Here is a 7,012-nt window from a genome sequence, read left to right on the forward strand (position 1 = left end):
CTTACCTCATATCATATACATATACAAAAATTAATTCAAAATGGATCATAGACATAAATGTAAAAGCTGAATCTATAAAACTTCTAGAATAAAACATATTCAAAAAGAAAACTGTGACTTCTGGTTAGGCAAAGATTTCTTAGATACGACCAAAGACAGAATGAACAATAGAAGAGAAAAATTAATACACTAAGTTGCATCAAAATGACAAACTTCTGCTCTTCCAAAGGTAGGCTTAGCAAATGAAAGGTGAGCCACAGACTGGGTGAAAATATTTGCAAAACACACATCTGATAAGGGACATATACCCAGACTATATAAAGAACTCAAAACTCAATCATAAGGACACAAACAACCCAATTAAAAATTGGGCAAATGACTTGAATAGATACTTCACCAAGGAAGAGACACAGGTGGCAAATAAGCACATGAAAGGACCCTCAACATCATCACTCATTAGGCAAATGCAAAGTCAAACTACAGTCAGCTAACATTCACATCTATTAGAATCACTAAAATTAAAAAGACCGTCCAAGTATTAGCAAGGATGCAGAGCAACTAGAACTTTCATGCATTGCTAAGGGAATTCAGAATGGTACAGCCACTTTGGAAAGTCTGGCAGGGATTTTTTGTTGTTGTTAGGTATACACTTACCCTATAACCCAGCAATCAACTCCTATTTACCCAAGAGAAATGAAGATATATATTCATGTAAAAACCTGTATATAAATATTCATAGCAGCTTTATTAATTATCACTACAAGCTGGAAACAACCCAAATGTCTATCAACTGATGAATGTATAAAATTATAGTGCAATCATACTGTGGAATATTACTTGATAATGAAAAGGACTGAACTAAAACATGGATGAATCTCAAAAGCATTATGCTAAATAAAGTCAAACTCAAAAGTATACATATGATATGATTCCATTTATACAATATTCTGGAAAAGGCAAAACTACAGAAATAGAAAATAGATGAGTGGTTGCCAAAGGTTGGGTATAGGGGCAAGGGATTGACTGCAAAGGAGCTCAGAGAACTTCTGGGAGGTAATGAAAATATTCTATATCTTGATTGTGTTGGTGGCGACACAACAGTAGACGTTTGTCAAAACTCATTGAACAGCACTTTAGAAAGAATTTTACTGTATGAAAATTATACCTCCATAAACTGGACTTTAAAAAACATGAATCATATTGTGAGCCTATGGTAGAGAAAAGGTCTACCAAGCTTGTCTTCCATACTGAAGGTATGCGTGTTTGGGGGGAATGTCGCACATTCAGGAAGGACCTCCATCCTTGCCCTGCTTGCCAGAATGCCATCCTTGGGAGGTTTGCCTTTTGATTAACAGTAGGGAAGAATGGAGGAAAGGGAGGAGAGTCAGCGTTGCACAGTAGTTTAGGGCACAGGTTTTGACATCAGACCGATGTGGGTTCAAATCCTAGCTTTGTTATTTCCAACTTCTGTGACCTTGGGTGACCCACTTAATGTGTCTGAGCCACAGTTTCCTCATTTCTAAGACAGGAGCAATAATACCCAGTTATCTCCCTGGGTAACTAAGAAGCTCAAATAAGTAACATAAGTGAAAGTGCCTGACGCCAGGTGTAACATAGTGATAGGACATAACATAGGAAGTAATGTATATGAAAGTGCTTGATAAATGATAACCAATCTTATTCCTAAATCAAAAGATGATGTGCAGTAGAAGGAGAGCAGTCTGGCTGGTAGGAAAGTTACGTGGGAGGGGTTACTGCCTCCCACCTGCAACCACACTCAACCCTGCTCTCCACTTGTGACATGACCCATTCAGTGGGTGACCTCTATTCTGGAATTTCCGGGACAGCCACAGCTCTGGTCCATCCACTCAGGGGACCACATGTCAGAGTTGGGGAAAAAGGGGGACTGTAGTTAAGGGACACATTCCTAGCCTCTCCCTTTCCCACCCTCTTCTTTTCTTTCGTCTCCACCCCATCAATGGGGATTCGCTTAGACTTCTTTCATATGAAATCAAACAGAACTAGGAAGGTAAATCTCCTGGGGGCGCGGGGGGGGGGGAGAAGGCAACAAAAAAGCCACCCACCTCTGTACAATACATTTGAACACCACCAAGTGGAAATGGTTGAAAGATCACCGCTATTCCAGTTATCTGTGACGCGCTCCCCTCCCCGCCCATACCTTCTCCCGTCCTCCCTCCCCCTCTGCCCTCCCCTCCCTTCTCCAGAGGTGGCTACGGTTGAAAAAACGACATTTGTCTCCCAGCTGATCAACTGGGACTGAGAGGAAGGCAAATGAATTATTTCGGTTCAGCAGCAAGTGCGAGCGTGGGTTTTTCAGCACCCGCCCCCCCTTTTTAATTAATGAACAATCTGGCCCATTGCCGCTCCCGTAGGTATGCAAAACAGCTTCTTCATTTGAAATCCCTGTTGTTGAATGTACTCCGTGGGGCACAATCACATTGCCGCCCCCTGTTTTGCATAAGAAACCGCTGTTTCCAAGATAAGAATCTTTTCATTTAGCCGTCATGAGCTCATCCTTTTTCCTGTGCATTGTGTCTCTGGCTCCTTTGAGTCAATACCCAAACAATGACTGCCTGCGCTCGCTCGGGCATCCTCCTGCCCCCAGCCCCTGAAGACAGAAGCCTGTGGCCTCCGGAAGCCTGCCTAGGCAGGCAACCCAAGTTCTTTTCAGGCCTCAGATGTCAAGAGGGCAAGAAGTAAGAAGATTCGAGAGCTCTGAAAATCTTCCTCTGGCTTCAAAGCAGACCCTGGGAAAGAAACCCTGAATGGCATGGCGTGTATGGCAGGGGGCGGACAAGCAGTGCCCTGGGATCGTGAACTTAAACAGCCTGGGAAATCTAAGGACGGGGAGCGAGGCACCCACAAATGTGCAAAGCTGCTCAACCACTCCTCCTCTGTCCCTGGTTATCAGACTGCATCCTGTCCCTGCCCTTTGGTTTGGAACAACACGCACAGCAAAAACCACACAATGGCGCTGCACTCAAATTAGAAACTGGAAGGGGCCTCAGATTCTGTGGAATCCAAACCCTTTCCTCCTTCTGCATGTAGGTAAATTGAGGCCCGGGGAGGGGGAGCATCTTGCCTAACGACACTCAGATAGTTAGTTGAAGGGGTATGTGCTAAAACCCCAGTTTTAATGCTGTTTATTCCACCACACATGGCTGCCTCTGGAGGGAATCAATAACATTTGTGTACAAAGCAGCTGAGGAAAAAGATAAGATAGAAGATTAACTGAGATCAGGTAAACTACAAAGCCTATACAAACAGTAGGGGTTTTATCGTTAGCCTCCTCATTTGTAGGAGAGGAAATAGTGCAACAAAGAAGCTTTAATCAAACCATAGATAACGAACATGTATCCAGAAGGAGGCCAGGTGCACTGAGGCCGGCTAGAAATGGGGAAGACAAAGGCCGTGCCTTCAGAGAGGTTGAGAGGATGGAACGTTTTGTCTCTGCAATTTGATCATAAATCCCTTCAGGGCAAAGCCTATGTATCCTTGGTAACTTCTAGCATAGAAGAGCTCACAGTAGGAGTCTAATCTATCCCTGACGATTGGTTGGTTGACTAGGAGAGACAAGACCTCCCACGCTGACTCTGCCGTGTTTCCAGCATTGCTTTTTCTCCATGTTTGGCGGAGAGGAACCTTTATTACATTTCAAGCAAACAGTTCCCCCAGGGCCCTGAGAAAGCTCCAGTGATTCCCAGTGTGTTTAGCCCTCTGTGGCCCTCAAGATGGGAGGGAGGCCGTTTTTCCTCCTAGGCACCAGAAGAAGTAATGTTTCAATGCCACGAATGATACTGCTGAGAAAAAACCACTGCATGGAGTCAGAAGGAAAGATTTCCCTCACCTGCTTATCAGTTTGGGGGAACATAAATCTTATATCACAGATCTAAAAGGAGCACTAGAGCAAAAGGCAGGAGACCTGGGTTCACATCCTAACGTGGCCCCTCATTAGTGTCAGGGAGGAGAATATTTCCCTCTTCCCCTCTTGGTTCTTTTAGTTGGTCAAATAATTTAAATGACATAAAACAAATTAATAGGAGGAGAAAATCAGATTTAATTTTGTGCATATGTGGGCTCCGTAGGACTATGAGGCCCACAGGACAGTCAGGTAAAATAGGGTATATGTGTCATCCTGGACTAAGGAGAAGGGGGTAGGGGTCTGGGACTTCAAAGGGAAGGAAGGCAATTCACAGGAAGATGAAAAAGAGCAAATGTTTGTAAACAAACGATTGCTGGGCCAAACAGAAACAGTGGGACACAGAGGGAAATTTTAACAGACTTTGCTAGGTTCCTCCCTGCCCTCCACACCTAGTTCATATTATGCTGTAGTTATCCGTGGTGATATCTCCCTTCCTAGAACAGGTCCTCTATGTAAATTCTTTTAGGCAGTTAGAGGAGAGCTCAAAAGTTCTTCCTGAGGCTTTTGGGCCTTGATTGTTTTCAGCTCAAAATAATCCGCATGCCAAAGTGGCACATCTTGGGATGGCCTGCCCTGAACCCCATCAGTAGTTGTGAGATTTTGGCGAATCACCTCTCCTTTCTGGGGCTCAGTCTCATCTGTAAAATGAGGGCTCTGACTAGACCATAGTTTCTCAAACTGAGTTTTGGAAGTCTAACTCTTTTCAAATATGGGTATTTGGTGAGGGAAGGTGAATATATAATAAAAGAGGTACCTGGTGGTAAAAAGACAAGGAGTGGTACATCCAGACAATGGGATATTATTCAACACTAAGAATAAATGAGCTGGGACTTCCCTTGTGGTCCAGTGGCTAAGACTCTGCACTCCCAATGCAGGGGGCCCAGGTTCGATCCCTGGTTAGGGAAATAGATCCCACGTGCTGCAACTAAGAGTTCGCATGTTGCAACTAAAGATCCCGCAGGCTGCAACTAAAGATCCTGAATGTCGCAATGAAGATCCCACATGCCGCAATGAAGATCCCGCACATGGCAACGAAGATCCCGTGAGCCACAACTAAGACCCAACGCAGCCAAATAAATAAATAAATATTTTTAAAAATGTTTTTAAAAAATAAATAAAAATAAGTGAGCTGTCTAGCCATGAAAAGACATGGAGGAAGCTTAATGCATATTACTAAGTGAAAGAAGCCAATTGAAAAGACTACATACTGTATGATTCCAACTATATGACATTCTGGACAAGGAAAAACTATGGAGACAGTAAAAAGATCAGTGATCTCCGGAGGTGGGGGTGGGGACAGATGAACGCAGAGCACAGAGGACTTTTAGGGCAGTGAAAATACTCTGATTGTTATTATAATAACAGATACATGTCATCATACATTTGACCAAACCCATAGAACGCACAACACCAAGAGTGAACCCTAAGGTCAACTATGGACTCTGGGTGGTGATGTGTCAACCAACGTACATTCATCAATTGTAACAAATGTACTAATACTATGGTGGAGGATGTTGGTAATGGGGGAGGCTATGCATGTGTGTATCTTCCTCTCAATTTTGTTGTAAACCTAAAACTGCTCTAAAAAATCAAGTCTATTAAAAAAAAAGAACCACTGGGCTGAATAAGTGTTTCTAATTATAATATAATATTTCATGATTCTATGAAATCCAATTTGTGTTCATGGAATCTGCTTTAAAAGGAACCAGGGTGTTTGCTATTTAAGACAACTCCACTTCCAGTTAACTTTGGTGAATTGAACACATGCACTTAGCTCCTTCCTGAGACCCCACAAAAAAGACAGTAAAGGAATTAAAAGGCCAAACACCATGAGGACAAAGGAAATGGGAAGAGAGGCTACAACAGGCAAGACAACACCCTCCCCCTACCTACCTCGAACAAAATGTGGAAACTAGAAAATGGATAAACGAGTAGTAACTAATTTAGCAGACTAGAGAAAGCTGAAACCTAAGGAAGCTATTTGTACTGCAAACCCCAAAAGTCTCAAGAATTAAATGTACCAGGTATCTCTGAAAATGGGAGTATGCAGTTGGAATCAGGATGATTGATTGAACATATTTATAAGGAGCAGCTAGTTCCCAGATCCCTTCCTCCATCTGAGTAAAGGATGAGACACTTAAACCAACCATGAGATGACATTCTGAAACTAGGGATTAAGTTAAAGTCTGCATTCTGATCATTGAGACCTCCGGGCCCTTTCCTTGGCTCAGTTCCCCAAAATACTGGCAGCCAAAGTTTACACACTCCAAGTTGGAGATTGGAAGACTCTGCTCTGGGAAACTGACTGAACCCAGAGAAATAAAACAGAGATTATACTGGAAAAAATAGGCGGTTGGTCAAATTATGTAGGGTCTTGTAGGTCATATTAGAGTTTTTGGATTTTAGCCTTAGGGCCGGGAAATCACCCAAGGGTTTTAAGAAACAGAACAGCAAGATCAAGTTTGCATTTTTAAATGATTCAAAAGGAGCTAGTGTGGATGTTCAAAGACAGAGGACTCTGGACCACGTATTGGCCAGTTTCAATCATGTTAAAACACAGTTGCTTACTTTCCCTTTCCATCTTCCCTTCCAAGCTTGGAGGAGTCAGTGGCAGTGAAGAGAGCTGCCACGTGGAGACACATCAGTGGTATGCCTGCTGGTGCCTGAGGATATAGTGCTAGGGAGGGATACAGGAGGTGCTGTATGGAGGGATGTCAGTATTATCCCCAGTGGCACCCAAGGGCATGGGATGGTAAGGGGGAGGAGAGGGGAGCTGCACAGAGATGCACTGGAGGTGTGCCTGTTAGTGCCCAAACATATGGGTTGTTGAAGCAGTATAGGATGCCACATTGAAGCACATTGGCAACGTGCCTGCTGATATCTGAGAATGCAGAGTGCTGGTGGCAGGGTGCAGGGGTGGTAGGTGGAGGAGAGAAGCTAGCGTATTTGCGAGACTGGTTATATTAATTGAGCAAATAAGTGAGGATTATATTGAAGATAATAAACACCAGGTTTCTTACTGTTGGAGAATATAGAAAAATCATGGAAAGGAGCAAGACCAGACTGAAC

General features: G+C 43.3%; 1 non-coding gene across 1 annotated transcript; it reads left to right on the forward strand.

The window, feature by feature from the left end:
- Positions 1-4,775: 4,775 nt before the first annotated feature.
- TRNAG-CCC (transfer RNA glycine (anticodon CCC)) lies at positions 4,776-4,848 on the forward strand. Its single transcript has one exon. It is a non-coding gene; the product is annotated as a tRNA-Gly (tRNA).
- The last annotated feature ends 2,164 nt before the right edge of the window (positions 4,849-7,012 follow it).

This window comes from Delphinus delphis, chromosome X (genome assembly GCF_949987515.2).
Source record: "Delphinus delphis chromosome X, mDelDel1.2, whole genome shotgun sequence".
Classification (NCBI taxonomy): domain Eukaryota; kingdom Metazoa; phylum Chordata; class Mammalia; order Artiodactyla; family Delphinidae; genus Delphinus; species Delphinus delphis.